This window comes from Pristis pectinata, chromosome 33 (assembly GCF_009764475.1).
Source record: "Pristis pectinata isolate sPriPec2 chromosome 33, sPriPec2.1.pri, whole genome shotgun sequence".
NCBI lineage: Eukaryota > Metazoa > Chordata > Chondrichthyes > Rhinopristiformes > Pristidae > Pristis > Pristis pectinata.
Window position 1 is genome coordinate 9,704,948 of NC_067437.1, and position 19,008 is coordinate 9,723,955.

Sequence of the window (19,008 nt, forward strand, 5' to 3'; positions counted from 1 at the left end):
TGTCAGCGGGTGATAGCTGGATTTTCTCTTGGTTGGATATCGTCATTGCCTGGCATGTGTATTCTTTACTAAACATAGTCTTGATGTGTTCTACCACCCAGCCTGTGACTTCATGGGTGGGGGTGGGGGGCGTAGTGCTACACATTGAACCAAGACAAGACACCCAAAATGGATGAGTTAAAATGACAGGTTGTTTGGGCCGGTGAGGTGTCAGAAACTCAGATGGTGATGGCACTGGCGTGGTGAAGCTGCAGATGTGGGAGTGAAACACAGGACTGGTCAACACGGTCTTTAAGCTGCAAGTTAAAACAGCTGAAAGAAAGTACCCTGAGGGAAAAGCAGTGTAGAGAACACTTTGGAATGTGCTGCCAGAGGTGGTGGTGAATCGGGCACAATTATCACCTGGACTGCCTCCTAAAGTAGGCAAGACATGAGAAGAATACGGTCCTAATGCAGGCAAATGGGATTAGCATAGGTGGGTAAAAGGGTCAGTATGGATATGTGGGTCAAAAGGCCTGTTTCTGTGCTCTGTGACTGTATGGTTGTAAATATTCACCCTGTGCAATTCGAAGTTCCTGGTAAGCGATGGGGGGATGCTTTTCCATGCAGTGCTGTTAATGTGGGTTAGAAGTGATTTTTCCACCCCCCCACCCCGCTTCCTCTCTCCTGCTCTCGCTTCCCTCTTTGGCCAAACGACTGGAGAGGAGGAGGATGTTTGATGCGGTGAGTTGCTGTGATCCAGAACAGGCTTCTTGGGAGGGCGGTGGAAGCAGGGTAAGTGCTAAAGGGTGAAGGGGTTCTGGTCTCTGTATAACAGCAAGGAACAGGACAGAGTGGGGAGCTCTTTCAAAGAGCTGGCAGAGGTTTGTTTGGAGGTTGGAATGGTGTTGGGAATCCCATCAGTGAAGGGGGGAATGGTGTGGGAAGACCATGGGTGAGGTACATCACATGGAGTAAGATTGGCCCTCCCTTCGTCGTCCTCTGCCATTGTGAACATCGTGGAGGGAGGGGCTGGAGAGAGGAAGATACAGGGGATTGGGTTGGAAGGGGTGGGAGGAGGGGGTCACCCTGATGAAGGAGTCACTCATAATGGGGACAGGGTTACTGTTGATGGGGGCAGTGGCCAACGGGGTGAGAAGCACATGGATTGGGGGGGGGGGGGCGATCGTGCTGTTGTCAGGTGGGTGGTTGCACTGATGAGGAGGGAAGGGGTGGGGCTGTTGATGGGGGTGGGGGTCACTCTGATGTGGGAGGGGAAGGTCAGGCTGATGATCTAGGCTTGGGAGTTACACCTTACAGGAGTCTGAAAGAGCCACATTTGCAAGTTGTTAATAGTTGATTGGCTGCTGTTAACTAGTCAATAAAAAGTAAGGGTCAAACGGAGTGGCCATTTTGGAGCGGCCATTTTGAGAGGGGCTGCTGTTTAGTCAAAGTGCTGCTGGTTTCAGTGGGCTTCAGTGAGGAGGGCGAGCAACACTAAAGTAAGATGAGGGTAGGTTCTTTTTTTCTCTCTGTCTCTTTATTTTCCCTCAAAGCTTTTTTAGTCATAGCAGGCGAGCTCAGACCCATGTCGTGCTCCTCCTGTGCAATGTGGGAACCCAGGGAGGCTGCCGGTGTCCCTGATGACCACGTGTGCAGGGTGTGTCCAGCTGCAGCTCCTGACAGACTGCATGATGGCACTGGATTCACTTTGGAGCATCTGCGATGCTGAGAATGTCGTGGGTAGCACGTTTAGTGAGTTGGTCACACTGCAGTTTAAAGGCCTAGAGGATGATAGGGAATGGGTGACTAACAGGCAGAGCAGCGGCAGGAAGGTAGTGCAGGAGTTCCCTGTGGTCATCTCCCTCCAAAACCGATATACTGCTTTGGATACTGCTGGGGGAGATGGCTCATCAGGGGAAGGCAGCAGTAGCCAGGATCATGGCACCGTGAGTGGCTCTGCTGCACAGGAGGGCAGGAAAAAGAGTGGCAGAGCCATAGTGGTCGGGGATTCCACGGTAAGGGGAATAGACAGGAGCTTCTGTGGCCGCAAACGGGACTCCCGGTTGGTGTGTTGCCTCCCAGGTCCAAGGGTCAGAGGTGTCTCAGAGTGGCTGCAGGGCATTCTGGAAGGGGAGAGTGAACAGCCAGTTGTCATTGGTGCATGTAGGTACCAACGATATAGGAAAAAAGGGGGATGAGGTCCTACGAGCTGAATTTAGGGATCCAGGAGATAGATTAAAAAGTAGGACCTCAAAGGTAATAACCTCCGGATTACTGCCTGTGCCATGTGCCAATCAGAGTAGGAATAGCAGCACAGTTAGGATGAATATGTAGCTTGAGCAGTGGTGCGGGAGGGAGGGAGGGTTTCAGATTCCTGGGGCATTGGAACTGGTTCTGGGGGAGGTGGAACAGTACAAACTGGACGGTCTGCACCTGGGTAGGACTGGGATCAATGTTCCAGGAGGATTGTTTGCTAGTGCTGTTGGGGAGGGTCTAAACTAATCTAGCAGGGGGATAGGAATCCATGCAGAAAGACAGAGGGAAACAAAGCAGAGACCAGAGCAAAAGTTAGAAAAAAGTGGAGAACAGAAATGTCAAATGCAAAGGACACAAAGGTTACTAGATTCTAGAAGGACAATGAGTGTTTGAATGCCTGTAGCATTCAAAGCAAGGTCAGTGAACTTGTGGCACAAATCAGTACAAAGGTGTATGATTTAGTGGCCATTACAGAAACGTGGTTGCAGGGTGGGGATGAGTGGGAATTAAATATCCAAGGGTATCAGGTAATACGGAAGGATAGGCAGGAAGGTAAGGGAGGTGGGGTAGCGCTCTTGATTAACAATGAGATCGGGGTGATAGTGAGAGATGATATAAGATCCAAGGAACAGAATGTTGAGTCCATCTTGGTAGAGATTAGGAAAGGGAAAAAAGTCACTGGTGGGAGTTGTCTATAGGTCACCGAATAATAACATTACGGTGGCACAGGCAATAAATCAAGAAATATTTGATGCATGTAAGAACGGAACGGCAGTTGTCATGGGGGACTTTAACTTCCACATTGATTGGGCGAATCAAGTTGGTCGAGGCAGTCTTGAGGAGGACTTCATAGAATGCACCCGTGATAGCTTTCTTGAACAGCATGTGAGTGAACCTACAAGGGAAAATGCTACCTTAGATCTGGTCCTGTGCAATGAGACAGGTAAAATTAACAAACTTGTAGTCAGGGATCCTCTTGGAAAGAGTGATCATAGTATGATTGAATTTCTCATGCAAATGGAGGGTGCAATAGTTTCATCTAAAACCAGTGTATTATGCCTAAACAAGGGAGACTACAACGGGATGAGGGGGGGGGGGGGGGGGTGGTGGTTGGCTAGCGTAGAATGGGAACACAGGCTGTACGGTGGGACAGTTGAGGAACAGAGACTTTCAAAGAGATTGTTCACGGTGCTCAACAAAAGTATATTCCAGTTAAAAGCAAGGACAGTCAGGGTGGAGAGAGCCAGCCTTGGATAACTATGGAAATAAGAGAAGGCATCAAGCTAAAAGCACATGCAATACAAAGTCACCAAGAGTTGTGGGAAACTGGAAGATTGGGAAAACTTTAAAAAGCAACAAAGCAATAAGGAAAGGGAAGATAGATTATGAAAGTAAGCTAGCACAAAATATAAAAACAGATAGTAAAAGATTTTATAATTATATAAAGTGGAAAAGGGTGGCTAAGGTGAATGTAGGTCCCTTGGAAGATGAGACGGGGGAATTAATATTGGAAATGGCCGAGGCCTTGAAAGACTATTTTGTGTCGGTCTTTACGGTGGAGGACACGTCTAACGTTCCAAAGAGAGGTGTTATGGATGCGATGGGAGGTGAGGACCTCGACACAATCGCTGTCACTAAAGAGGTAGTGATGAGCAAACTAGTGGGCCTAAAGGTAGACAGGTCCCCTGGTCCTGATGTGATGCATCCCAGGGTACTGAAAGAAATGGTGGAAGTTATAGTAGAGGCGTTTGTTATAATTTACCAAAACTTTCTGGATTCTGAGCAGGTCCCGGCAGATTAGAAGACGGCAAATGTCACGCCACTGTTTAAAAAAGGATGTAGGCAAAAGGCAGGTAACTATAGGCCAGTTAGCTTAATGTCTGTCATTGGGAAAATGCTTGAAGCTATCATTAAGGAAGAAATAGTGAGACATCTGGATAGAAGTGGTTCCATCAGGCAGACACAGCATGGATTCAGGAAGGACAGGTCCTGTTTGACAAACTTACTGGAGTTCTTTGAGGATGTAATGAGTGCAGTGGACAGAGAGGAACAGGTGGATGTTGTATACTTGGATTTCCAGATGGCGTTCGATAACGTGCCACATAAAAGACTTACCATGAGATAAGAATGCATGGAGTTGGTGGTAATGTACCAGCATGGATAGAGGATTGGTTAACCAATAGAAGGCAGAGAGTTGGGATAATTTCTCTGCCTGGCAATCAGTGGTGGGTGGGGTGCCGCAGGGGTCGGTGCTGGGCCCACAACTGTTCACAATATACATTAACAATTTGGAAGAGGGGACCGAGTGTAGCGTATCTAAGTTTGCTGATGACACTAAATTGAGTGGAAAAACAAATTGTGCAGAGAATGCGGTGAGTCTGTAGAGAGATATAGATAGATTAAGTGAGTGGGCAAGGGTCTGGCAGATGGAGTACAATGTTGGTAAATGCAAGGTCATCCACTTTGGAAGGAAAAATAGAAGATCAGATTATTATTTAAATGGTGAAAGATTGCAGCATGCTGTTGTGCAGAGGGACTTGGGAGTGCTTGTGCATGAATCGCAAAAGGTTGGTTTGCAGGTACAACAGGTTATCAAGAAGGCAAATGGAACGTTGGCCTTCGTTGCTGGAGGGATTGAATTTAAGAGCAGGGAGATTATGCTGCGACTGTACAGGGTACTGGTGAGGCTGCATCTGGAGTACGGCCTGCAGTTCTGGTCTCCTTACTTGAGGAAAGATATACAGGCTTTGGAGGCGGTGCAGAGGAGGTTCACCAGGTTGATTCCGGAGATGAGGGGGTTAGCCTCTGAGGAGAGATTGAGTCACCTGGGACTATCCTCACTGGAATTCAGAAGAATGAGAGGGGATCTTACAGAAACATATAAAATTATGTTTGGGATAGATAAGATAAAGGCAGGAAGGTTGTTTCCACTGGTAGGTGAGACTAGAACTAGGGGACATAGCCTCAAAATTCAAGGGAATAGATTGAGGACGGAGATGAGGAGGAACTGCTTTTCCCAGAGAGTAGTGAATCTGTGGAATTCTCTGCCCAGAGAAGCAGTACAGGCTACCTCATTAAATATATTTTTGACACAATTAGACTTTTGCATAGTAGGGGAATTAGGGGTTATGGGGAAAAGTCAGGTAAGTGGATCTGAGTCCACGGCCAGATCAGCCATGATCTTATTGAATGGTGGAGCAGGCTCGACGGGCCAGATGGCTGACTCCTGCTCCTATTTCTTATGTTCTTATGATATGCGGGTTGGGTGTCAGGTTGTTGCTATTGGGTATCAGGAGACAGGCTGTTAATGTGGGGTCAAGTTGATGATGTGGGGGTCGGAGGTGAGGCTACTGCCTTGGTCTCCAACAACACTCAGTTAACATCTGACTCTTAACCGTTCTGTAATCAACCTTCCAGTAAAGACTGGCATCGATGCCATGGAATTGAGGCCCACAGATAGAACTTTGTGCACGGGTCATCAAACCCTTGATGCCATTTGATGGTGCATGCACTTGGCGGTCTCCATGCAGAAGAACATCAAGCACAGGCCAGCTCTGATGTCAGGCTGAGTCTGTGGTCGTCTTCCCCAACGTGGGAACGTCACTCCAAGAACCACCCTCTGGTCACCTCAGAGTCGGGTTACGTGCGACTAGCATCTTAACTCCATAGCCCTTAAGGACTTCATAATCTAACCACCTTTGCCTAACGAAAATCCTTTGCTATCAGTTTTTTGACACATTTAACAGCTTGTTATGGGTGTGGGGCCAGGAGCTGTGGCCTTCGTGTGAATAAGTGCTTCCTGATTCCAATTTTATTCTATCTCCACCCTTGTTCTTTCCTCCCCCACCACTGATGGTAATTTGTTGCGCCATCAGCCTGCTTTTCTAGGTATTTCATTAGCTCAAACTTAACCACGTTTTTGAAATACCAGCTTGATGCAAAACCTTAAGCTCTTTATCCTGCTCCGTGCACTCTTCCAAAGCAGGCCACGGAGAGAAAAATTCTCAGGAATTGTTCTGGGATTTCTTTTCCTTCAAAAGAGGGTAGATGATCAGGAACACTGCGCACTTTGCCAAATTGATTTTGTCCCGACTGCAGAGAGTTTGGAAGTGAGGAGGGTTGGAGATGGCTGTTGTACTCTTCTGTGCCAGCAGGTGGCACACCCTCCCACCTGTAGCAAGCAAGGAGAGGTCTGAGTGCATCAACAATGACTGGCTCTGGGTACACAAACTAGGGGTGGATCCTCTTTACTGAAAGACGCGGGTGGGGAGCTGTCCAGGAAAGGATAGGAAGTCCCCCACCCACAAGGAGAGACTTGCAATTCTACAGCACTTTTTCCCAAGCCCTTTACAGCCAACTTTCAAAAATGTGGCTGCTGTTATAACATTGGAATCTCGGTAAGGGATCTGCACACAGCAAGATCCAACAATGTAATAAAGCCTGGATTGTTATTTTACTTGCCGACTGATTTAAGGGCTAACTATTGGTCACGTGACACCGGGGTGACTGCCTCATTAGTGTTGTGATCTCTCTTGTATCCATTGAAAGGGGCTTGGGTAACATAGAATACAGCACAGACCAGACCCTTTGGCCCACCGTATATGTGCTGAACACAAATGTCCAATTAAAATAATTCTCTTCTGCTTGTACTTGATCCATATTCCTCCATTCCCTGCATATTCCTCTGTCTACCTAACAGCCTCTCAAACACCACTATCCTTGGCAACCCTTTCCAGGCACCTACCACTGTGTAAAACACTTGCCCTGCACATCTCCTTTTAAATGTTCCCCCCTCTCATTTTAAATGCACATCCTCTAGCACTGGACATTTCTACCATGGGGAAAACATGCTGACTTGTGCCACTTGTAATTTTGTAAACTTCTATCAGGTCTCCCCTCAGTCTCTGAAGCTCCAGAGAAAACAATCCAAGTTTATCCAACCTCTCCTTATAGCTCAAACCCTCTAATCCAGGCAACATCCTGATAGACCTCTCCTGCACCCTTTCGAAAGCCTCCACATCCTTCCTGTAATGGGGCGACCAGAATTGCATACCATACTCTAAGTGTGGCCTAACCAAAGTTTTATGCAGCTTCAACATGAAAAGGATTTAAGGTGTTATTGAAGAAGCAGCACTTTTGACAAGGCAGCCCTCCCTCAGCACTGCACTGGGGTGTCGACCTACAGTGGGGCTCAGGACTCTGAGGTGGGTCTTGAACCCTTGACCCTGTTCTCCCAGAGACCGAAGTGCTGACCCAATGAACCACCACGCACACACAAAAAAAAAGCTTTAAACTTATCCCTGCTGAGTCTGTACCAAGAATCCAAATATTGACAGAACGAGTGCATCTGGCTAATTTTAACCCTGTTGATGAAATGGTCTTTAGTAAAGGAGAAGCCTTTGTTGATTGATTGTGATCAAGGGAAATGGCAGTGTTGCTTAATGTTTAACCAGTGGTAGGAAGTGAGAAAAGACATCAATCGCCACTTACTGTCTGAGCACTCCAGGAAAATTCCACAGAAAAGAGGCCAAAAATACGGTGGAGGTAGTGCCTGTCACCGGGAGAGAATTACTTCAAGTCACTCCGGATTTCCTATTCTTTAGCTGTTTATTTTTATCCAGAGCACATCTAAAGCTTCAGCTAAGGCCCTCGCACTGATTCCTGGGCTATAGGTTCTGGGTTTACACTCAATCATGTTTAAAAAGAATGAGACGTGATTTTTATAGAGTCATGGATCAATAAAACACAGAAACAGGCCCTTCAGCCCAACTCATCCATGCCAACCAAGATGCCCATCTAAGCTAGTTCCATTTCCCGTGTTTGGCCCATATCCCTCTAAACCTTTCTTATGCATATGCCAGTCCAAATGTCTTTTAATGTTTTAATTGTACCTGCCTCAACCACTTCCTCTGGCAGCTTGTTCCATATACCCACCACCGTCTGCGTGAAGAAGTTCCCCCTCAGGTTCCCTTTAAATCTTTCCCCTCTCACCTCAAACCCATGCCCTCTACTTTTTGATTTCTTTTCGCTGGGGGGGAGAAAAGACTTTGTGCATTCATCCTATCTACGCCCTTCATGATTTTGTAGATATAAGATTCTAAGCGGTCTGAGAGGGTAAATGCAGGAAGGATGTTCACCTGGGTGTGGGAAACTTGGACCAGGAGGACAAAATAGAGGGTCGCTATTGTGCCAAAGTTAAGCAGGAGTTTTCGGAGCTCCAATAGAAATAAGCCTTGCACACACAATGCTGCATACACCACACTTTATTGCTAAGTTACAACAATTGGTACTTATCTCGGGAGCGCGCCTGAGCCCATTTAACTGCAGCACCCCGTTCCAATAGGTCCACAGTGTCAGTCGCGACCTAACCTGTGGTGAGCCCAAATCCAAGAGACCTCACCACCGGTGTGCTCACCTTTTTATACCCTGGTCACTTCTCTCTGTCCCTACCTGGCTCCATCCTTTGTCCAGGTTGACCCATCACGTGGCCGTTGCCTCGGCCACTGCAGGCTCATGTCTGCAGAGACGATATCTTGGTCACCTAGCACCCAGGTCACCCTCCCCCCCCGTGCGCACACGTTTGATCCCAGCGATTGTTCCTTGAGCTCTCTGGCCGACGTTTGAGGATTCTTACTACAGTTGCTCATTTAAGATGGAGATGAGGAGGATAAGCTTTTTTAATTCTTTATTAGTCACATGTACATCGAAACACACAGTGAAACGCACCTTTTGCGTAGAGTGTTCTGGGGGCAGCCCGCAAGTGTCACCACGCTTCCGGCGCCAACATAGCATGCCCACGACTTCCTAATCTGTACGTCTTTGGAATGTGGGAGGAAACCGGAGCACCTGGAGGAAACCCACACAGACATGGGGAGAACGTACAAACTCCTTGCAGACAGCGGCTGGAATTGAACCCGGGTCACTGGCGCTGTAACAGCATTACGCTAACCGCCACACTACCGGAACAACTTCTCTCAGGGCTGTGGCTGTTTGGATTCTCTATCCCAGGGTGATCAGAAAGTGGTCACTGAGTACAGGCGAGGCCTGATTGAATCCTGGGGCAGAATGGCCCACACCTGCTCTATTTCCTATATGAATCTCACAGCAAGTTTGGGCAGAAAGATGCTTTAGTAGGTAACACTCTCACCTCTGCATTGGGAAGTCCTGACGCTATCCATTCTAAATTCCAAATGTCCCAATTGCTGATGCTCAATCCTAATTTGCTCCTAGTCCCACTCACCAATCCCTTTCATACTCAAGTGTGTCACACTAGCGCCTGGATAAGCACCACTTTGGCTTCACCTCTGCCTATCTTTGTAACTGCCTCTTGCCCTATAACTCTCCGAGGTCCCCAAATTAAGACCCACTGATTATCCCGAAATTAATTCTTCCACCACTAGTAAATCTCAATGTCCCATCCTCTGGAATTCCCTCCCTAAATCTCCCAGATCTTTGTTAGACTATCTTCTTTGAGCAACATTTAAAAGGTACTTGAACAGGTCCATGGACAGGGAAGGTTTAGAGGGATATGGTCCAAACACTGGCAAAAGGGACTAGCTTAAGTGGGCACCTTGGTCAGCATGGACGAGTTGGGCTGAAGGGCCTGATTCTGTGCTGTATTATCTTATGACTGAGTGTGTGGTTACCTTTAAAGGCGGAGTAGTGTAGTGGCTAGGTTACTAGATTAGCAGCCAGAGTTCTGGACCATCCAGAGGTGTCAGTTCAAATCCCATCATGGCAACTGGGGAATTTAAATTCAAGGAATTAAATAAACTTGGAATTAAAAAAAAAGTAGTGGTAGCCAAGAAACTATTGGATTGTAGTTAAAAACCCCATTGGATTCACTCAATGGCCTTCAGGGGAAGAAATCTTCCTTCCTTACCTGGTCTGGCATCTGCCTCGCCAGCCCCCACCACTGCGGTTGGTAGTTTTAACAATGGATGATGGACAATGAATGACAGTTATGTACAGATCCTGTAAACAAAAATCTGGCCTGGCATCGGATTCAGATAGCTGAACCTCTTGCAAAGTGGTGAGAACACAGCAGATGGAACATGATGTGGAAAAATGTGACGTTATCCGCTTTGGTGAACATAAGAGCAGAGTGTTTGTTAAATGGTGCGAGATTGGTGAGTCTTGATGTGCTTGAACACAGGTCAATGAAGACCAACATATAGGTGCAGCAAGTAATTGGGAGGGAAATGGTGTAAGAACCTTTATTACAACAAGAGGAAGGATGATTTATTTAAGGGGACATTTCACCACAATAAAGGTTCTTATCTTCATTTCAATAGCACATAAGCATGTACTAAAATGGAGCAGGAATAAGCTGTTCATCCGACTTCAATGTTCATCAAAATCCTGGCCGATCTTCTATCTCAGCTCCATTCCTTGATTCCCTTAATGTCCAGAAACCTCTCCATCTCTTTTCTGAATGAAATCAGTGAGTGAGCTTCCACAACCCTCCAAGGTAGAGAACTCCAAACATTCACAACCCTCAGAGTGAAGACATTTCTCCTCATCCTAGTCCAAAACAGCCTACGTCTGATTCTCAAACTGTGTGCCCCAGACCTGGACTCCTCAGTCAGGGGAAACCTTCTCTTTACATCCACCCTGTGGAGCCCTTGAAGGATTTTGTAAGTTTTGATGAAATCTCTAATTAAGATAAGATAAGATGTATTTATTTATTAGTCACATGTACATCGAAACACACAGTGAAATACGTCTTTTTCAGTTGCTAAGAATGTTCTGGGGGCAGCCCGTAAGTGTCACCACTCTTCTGGCACCAACATATCATGCCCACAGCTCCTAACCCGTACGTCTTTGGAATGTGGGAGGAAACCAGAGCACCCGGAGGAAACCCACACAGACACGGGGAGAACGTACAAACTCCTTACAGCCAGCAGCAGGAATTGAAGCCAAGTCACTGACACTGTAATAGCGTTACGCTAACCGCTACACCAACTCTAGAGGACGGTCCCTGCTCATATGGCAAGCCCGCCGTTCCTGGAACCGGTCTGGTGAATCTTTGTGGTGTTCCCTCTATGCTAAGTACATCTTTTCTTTGGTATGTTGGCCAAAATTGTACACAGTACTCCAGATGTGGTCTCACCAATGCAATAAGACTTCATTACTGCTGTAATCAAAGCCTGTCATAGTTAATGTAACATTTGCCCCCTTATTTCCTTCATGCACTGCCAGTGACTTAAGGACAAGTACGAGTAGGTTTCTTTGAACATCAACACTACACATTGCTTCAGCATTTCACAAATACTCTGGGTTGTTGTCACGTGCACTGTGAATAACCTCACATTTTTCCTCAGTATATTCCAGCTGCTATGTTCTTGCCCACTCACAAGCTTGTCCTTGTTCCCCCGAAGCCTTGTTACATCCTCCTCTGCAGTCACACCTTCCTTGCTTGGTATCTCCAGCAAACTTGGATATGTGACAACTAATTCCCTTGTCGACATAGACTGTGGATGTCCGGGGGCCAAGTCCCCCACTAATCACAGCCTGCACACCTGTGGAGGATCCATTAACTCCCATGCTTTCTGTCCCTGATTCCCAATCCGTGTCAGTACATCACCCCCAATTCCATGTGGTCCTTGTTCACCAACCTCCCATATTGAAAACCACCTGAAAATCCAAATGCACCACATCCTTGTCTGTTCTGCTTGTCAGGTCCTCGAAGAACTCAAACAGTTGACTCTGCTTTTCCCTACTATTTTCAAGGTGTTCTGTTTATACATCCTTTGTGATAGATTCCTGCATTTTCCTGACCACTGATGCTACACAAGCAGGTTGGTAGTTCCCTATTTTCTCTTTCTCTCCTTTCTTAGATCACATTTGCTACCATCCAATCCACAGGAACGATCTCAGAATCCATAGAATCTTGGAAGATAATAACTAGAATATCTAATATCTCTAAACCCATCTCCCTTTAATCTTTAATCAAGTCCTTCAGATCCATCAGCCTTCCAAGCTCACCAATATCTCCAACACTATTTCTTGACTAATGCCTAGTTCCTTCAGTCTCTCATTCTCACTTCACTCTCGCTCTAACTCCCGCAGACACACAGTCATCGTTTAGTTCCCAATACCTTACCACTTCCTTATTCCTCCATTACAAATTCTCCTGTCTGTAAGGTGCCCACATTTTCCATTGCTGGTCCTATCCTTTTTACAGACCCACGAAAGCTCTCGCTGTCTGTTTCTTGCCCGTCTACACTCCATCTTCCCCTTCCTTTTTCAATTTCTCGTTCCTCATCTCCTGAGTTCTAAGATACTCCAAATCTTTATGTTATTTCTGGGCCACTTTAAAAGCATTGTCTTTTGAATAAATACGATCTATAATTTCTCTGGAGGCTGTTCTCTTTATCATTTTCACTTTTGTCTCTCCTTTATAACCCGATTAGGCCATTAACACAAAGAAGATTTTGCGACTGAAAGTTAAGGATCGTAATCCCTTTAGACGGTCATCTCAAATCAAGAGTAATTTAAAGGGAAATCAAAAACCATTGACAGAGCAAGGAGTCTTTGAATTGAATTGATTGTTTGCAGCTTGTTGTTCTTCTCCAGTGACTGGGGTTCGCCTGACAGATGTGTCGGATTTAGAAAGGTTTACTATTTAAGGGTACAGGCAGATGTATTTTAAGCTCTTCTTACAATCACGTTGACAGCTGTTCCGCTCATTAACAACAGGCCAAATGGCTTCAGAACGTTCCGCTGATGAATAGCAATAGCAGACTTCCCCAGGCAAGAGTTCAGCTCAGTCAATTTTATTTTCCGCAAACTTTGTCCTCGTACAGGTGAGGAATTATGGTGTCAAGAATAGATCCATTTCCATTTTGGTCTCATCAAACACACTCGGGGCACATATGGTATAGTCATCGAGTTATACAGCACGGAAACAGGCCCTTCGGCCCAACTCGTCCATGCCGACCAGGTCGTCTACCTGAACTAGTCCCATTTGCCTGTTTAGCCCATATACCTCTAAACCATTCTTTTCCATGTGCCTGTTCAAACGTTTTTTTTAAATAATGTAATTGTACCTACTTTTAACACTTCCTCTGACAGCTCATTCCAGCTCCCACTACCCCCTTGTGTGGAAAAAGTTACCCCTTGCGTCCCCTTTAAGTCTTTCTTTCACCTTAAATCCAAGCCCTCTAGTTTTAGACTTGGATATCCTGGGAAAAAGACTGTGGCCCCTCATGATTTTATAAACTTCTATAAGGTCACCTTCTACACTTGCCCTCAGACACATTTCCAAGAACTGTCCCATCACACACTCCCAGGGCAGGGACATCACAGGTTACATATAGAGTAGAGCTCCCTCTACACTATCTTATTAAACACTCCCGGACAGGTATAGCACTACCAGTCGGGACAAACCTGTGAGAAACATGAGAGGTTGCAATCCCTGTGAAGGGGCTGCTCCTCAAGTTCTGATGATACTTCGGCTCCACCCTCTCGATCCTTGGGCACCCAGTGTGGAGGGGAGGAGGTGAGTCGGTCGGAGGACCTCTTCATCTGTCTGCCCCTGGGCCAGACTGTTCCAGGCAGCGGGCCATTGGAGGGGTCTGTCTGATCAAGCCTGCCCGTCTCCCCATGTGTCTGGATGACCCCAAGGAAGGAGCACCGCTTTTGTTGGCTTGCTGGAGGACTTTCAGGACCAGTGGGCACTGCAGGTGTTGCAGTACATCCTACTGAGGAGAAGAACACTTTAGCGGTTAGCGTAACGTTATTACAGCGCCAGCGACCCGGGTTCAATTCCTGCCGCTGTCTGTAAGGAGTTTGTACATTCTCCCCGTGTCTGCGTGGGTTTCCTTCAGGTGCTCCGGTTTCCTTCCACATTCCAAAGATGTACGGGTTAGAAAGTTGTGGGCATGCTATGTTGGCACCGGAAGCGTGGTGACACTTGCGGGCTGCCCCCAGAACACTCCACGCAAAAGGTGCATTTCACTGTGTGTTTCGATGTACGTGTGACTAATAAAGATATCTCGTATCTCATTGTAAATGAAGAAGCAGTAAATCTCCAATAATCGAGCACGCTCAGGATGGTGAAGGTGTCAGATTTTCCAGACTATTGGATAAATCAAGGACAAGTCGAGTTTATTGTCATGTGCGCAAGTGCAGTGAGGTACAGGTACAATGAAAAACTTACTTGCAGCAACATCACAGGCACGTAGGTACAGACAACACACAGAACATAAATTATACATAAATTGTACAAGTGAAGAGAGAGGGAAAAAAAGATTGTGCAAAAACAAAGACCCAGTCAGAGAGAAGTCCATGGTAATAATGGTGTTTATAATAGCCAACATTTTCAGTTCACTTTTTGAAAATATTACACAGTGTTATAATAAATCTCAGAGTGAAGGGAATGTGGGGACCAGGGCTCCAGTGAGTTGTAAGGGAGTGAAGGAACTGGGGCCCTGGTGAGACAGAAAGGAGCAAGGCAAGCGTTATCTGCTGAGCCAGATGCCAAAAGATTGGGATTTCTGAATGGTTGGAAAAGTGGATTATCGGAGCTTTACTGTATTGAAAAACCGAGCAAAAAAAACAGAAACAAAAAGACACAACATGGCCTTCGGAGACTGGTGGCATGGCAGGGCTCAGTGTGCACCCTGGACTCTGAGGACCATGCTTAATTTAACTGGTTATCTTCCACCGGTCTCAGAGAGAGGTCACCAGTGGCTGTACTGGAGCTCCCACCACACTGTCCCATTGCAAACTCCCAGGGTAGGGACAGTCTTACCCCAGGAATTACGGGCAGGATTGCTGCTGGTGCTGAGCGTGTGCCAACACTCACAGCCTGAATGTGTGCCGTCAGCACTTGAGGTCGTTGGCCGGAGATAGTAGCTGTGTTGGGTTGGACTCAATGGAGCAAGATCCCAACCTTGTGCACTGGGGAGAGGAGCTCCGTGGTATGTTGAACAATATTGTGATCACATGAGGGAAGGAAACCTTTTGCTATGCTCCAATTTTGCAAATAAAATGAGTTCGATACAGAGTAACTCTCCCTCTACACTGTCCCACCACGCACTCCCAGGACAGGGACAACATGGGTTAGATACAGAGTAAGGCTCCCTCCACACTGTCCCATCACACACTCCCAGAGTTAGATACAGGGTAAAGCCCCTCTTCACTGTCCCATCCCAGGGCAAGGACAGGGTGGGTTAGATACAGAGTGAAGCTCCCTCTGGACTGTCCCATCGCACACTCCCAGTGTAGGGACAGTGTGGGTTAGATTCAGAATGTATCTCCCTCTACACTGTCCCATCACACACTCCCAGGGCAGGGACAGTGTGGGTTAGATAGAGAGTAAAGCTCTCTCTACACTGTCCCTTCACGCACTCCCAGGGCAGGGACAGCTGTTGTATTGGTTTGCTCAGGAATTACTGATAAGACTCCCACTTGTGCTGAGTGTGCGCCAGCACTCATGGCCTGAATGCATGCTGCCAGTACCTGAGGTGGTTGGCCAGAGATAGCGGCTGTGTCAGGTATGAAAGGAGCAGGGCTGTCAGCTGGTACAGTGAGAAAGAACTCGGTGCATGTGTGACATTATTCACCCTTGATTAATGTGTGATAAGTAAACCTTTCATAACGTTCCGATGTAAATGAAAAATATTTGCCCTCTTTATATAAAAAATAACAGGTTAAGTCAGGATCCAACCCACGTCACTGGAGCTGAGAGGCAGTGGATCTACTACCTCTGCCGCTGTGCTACGTATTTTATTCAAGTTTTCTTTCATTCTTATCCCCTTTTGAAATGTCCTTTGAATCATCCCTTCTATGCAACAGACACCAGATTCTCCAAACATCCTTCCTTAAATTAGGAGACCAGTGCTGCGCACTGCACCCCAGTGTGGTCTCACTGCTGCCCAAAGTGACTCATGCATCACTTCCCTACTTTTGTATTCAATTCCCCTCACAATGCACAGCAACATTCTTTGAGCATTCCTAATTACTTGCTTCGCCTGCAAAGTAGTCTTTTGTGAACCATGCACTACTACACCCAGATCCCTCTGCATCTCAAGAGCTCAGCAATCTCCCACCAGTTAGATAGTATACTTTCCATTTACTTATCTCACCAAATTGGACAGTTACACATGTTTCCACATTATACTCCATTTACCAGATCTTTGCCCACTTACAACCTATCTATATCCCTTTGTGGCCCCCTTACGCTCTCTTCTTACTTACCTATCATGGTCATAGAGTCATGTAGCATGGAAATAGACCCTTCTGCCCACTAAAGTCCATGCTGAAAACCACTGTGATGCTGGAGGAACTCAGCAGGCCAGGCAGCATCCATGGAGAAAAGCAGGCGGTCACCATTTCGGGTCAGGACCCATCTTCAGGACCGAAGATAGGAAAAGGGGAAGCCCAATGTATAGGAGGGAAAAGCAGAGCAGCGATAGGTGGACAAAGAGGGGAGGTGGGGTGGGCACAAGGTGGTGATAGGTAGACTCAGGTGATAGGCAGCTGCGGGGGAGGAGGGAAGAGCAGCTCCACCAGGGGATGGGTCAAAGGTAAGGAGAGAGAGGAGGAAAAAAGCTAGGAAAGGGAAAAAGCAAACAAGCATGGTGGGGGTGGGGGTGTGGGAAAGGGGGGTGGTGATTACCTGAAGTGGGAGAATTCAATGTTCATGCTGTTAGACTGCAAGTTTCCAAGATGGAAAATGAGGTGCTGTTCCTCCAGAATTCTCCTGGCAGTGGAGGAGGCCGAGGAGTCCACACTGACTCATCTACACCAATCCCATTTTATTCTCCTCAGATCGCCATCAGCTCCCCCCAGTTCCTACCACTCACCTAAACACTAGAGACATTTTTTAGCGGCCAATTAAACGACCAACCTGCACGTCTTTGGGATGCAGTAAACAATCGGAACACCCGGAGGAAGCACACATGGTCACAGGGAGAATGTGCAGACTCCACACAGACGGTACCCGAGGTCAGGATCGAACCCGGGACGCTGGAGCTGTGAGGCAGCGGCTCTACCTGTTATTGTGTCTTTGGCAAATTTACTAACCATACCTTTGGTACCTTCATCCAAGTCATTCATGTGGATTGTAAAAAGGGTGGGGCTCCTGTATTGATTCCTAAGGTACCCCACTCATTTATGCCTGGTCTCTGGTTTCTGCTAGCCAGCTAATCTTCATCCATTCCAATATGTTATCCTCTTCACCGAGAGCTTTACTTTGCCCCACTAACCTTCCATACAGCATCTTATTAATTGCCTTCTGAAAACAGGCAGGGGACTCAGTGTGGGAGAGGACAATGTCCATCGCCATGAGGCATTCCTCCTGCTCCCTGTTGGAAGTCTCCTCTTCTCCCCTCTGGGAAACTATGGGATTTCCCAGGAAAGACCAGGAGTTGCCCGCCATTAGGTCCGGTTAATTGGTGTTCAGAACTGGCGCTGACTGTGCACTCTATCTCCACCCCTCTCAAAAAGATGGGGAGGGTTGGCACCAAGCGACATCAGTTCAAGGCGTTCCTCGAGGAGCGGCTGACAGGGCAGAGGATGATGAGCGACTCCGCTCCCTCCCCAGAGCAGGGTCTTGGTGGTGGGTTCTTTTGGAGGAAGTTGGAGGATGACCCCAGCCAGCCCAACATCGACGGCAGTTTTAGGGTCCCTCCTCAGGTTTAACAGGTGGTTGGTGCTCAGGGAAGGGAGATATGCAGGGAATTTTCTGCAGGAAACCCACACCATTCTGTGGGCCACAGCCACTGGATTGGCAAGAAGATTCCACATGAGTTGCTTGTTCTACTTGCAGTGGGTTAGCTGTCTTGCTAGCCCGGACCTTTTGGCTGAGATCTTGGGGCTCATGCAGCCAGTGCTAGGCCATTTGCTCCACTTTACTGTTCCCAGTATAACGTGACATTACATTGGCGATGGTGCCCGCCCCTAAGCCTGGTCCACGTGCAAATGCATTTCTTTCTAGAGTTGTCCATTCTCAAGCTCCATTGAGTGCATCCTCCCCACAGGGGATTCCACTCGAGGTGAAGCGTTGATAGTGAAGCTGAGGGAACTAGTCAGCTCCCTTGATTTGTTTGGTGAACCTTCACTGTGTGACCTGGGGGAGATCCCAAACTGATCATGCATCTCCCCTACCCCAGCTGCCTTCATGTGGCCCCCTAGCATGTTCGGATCACTACCTGGTGTCTGTATCCCTCCATTCTCTGCACATTCATGTGCCTGCCTAAGTTAAAACGCCTCTGTCGTATCTGCCTTCACCACCACCCCTGGCAGTGCATTCCAGGCACCCACCACTCCTTGTGTAAAAAAGTTTGCCCTGCATATCTCCTTTGAATTTACCCCCTCTTACCTTAAATGCATGTCCTCTAGTGTTAGACATTTCGACCCTGGGAAGAAGATACTAGCTGTCTACTCCATCTATGCCTCTCATAATTTTATAAATTTCCATCAGGTCTCCCCTCAGCCTCTGCCAACCCAAGTTTGTCCAACCGCTCCTTATAGCACATGCCCTCTAATCCAGGCAGCATCCTGGTGAACCTCTTCTGCCCCCTCTCCAAAGCCTCCACATCCTTCCTCTAATGGGGCAACCAGAATTGAATGCAATACTCCAGATGCAGAGGGACGTGTGCAAGACGCACATCCACCTCTTCTGTCAGGAGTACACAAGAAGGTCCAACAAGAGGCAGGATCCAAAACCGAGTGCCTTGAAAGGGAGGTGCTTGACTTGGTTGATCCACTGAGTTCCCAGCCCCACGGCAGATATACAAGGGGAAGAAGGATAAGCTGTGG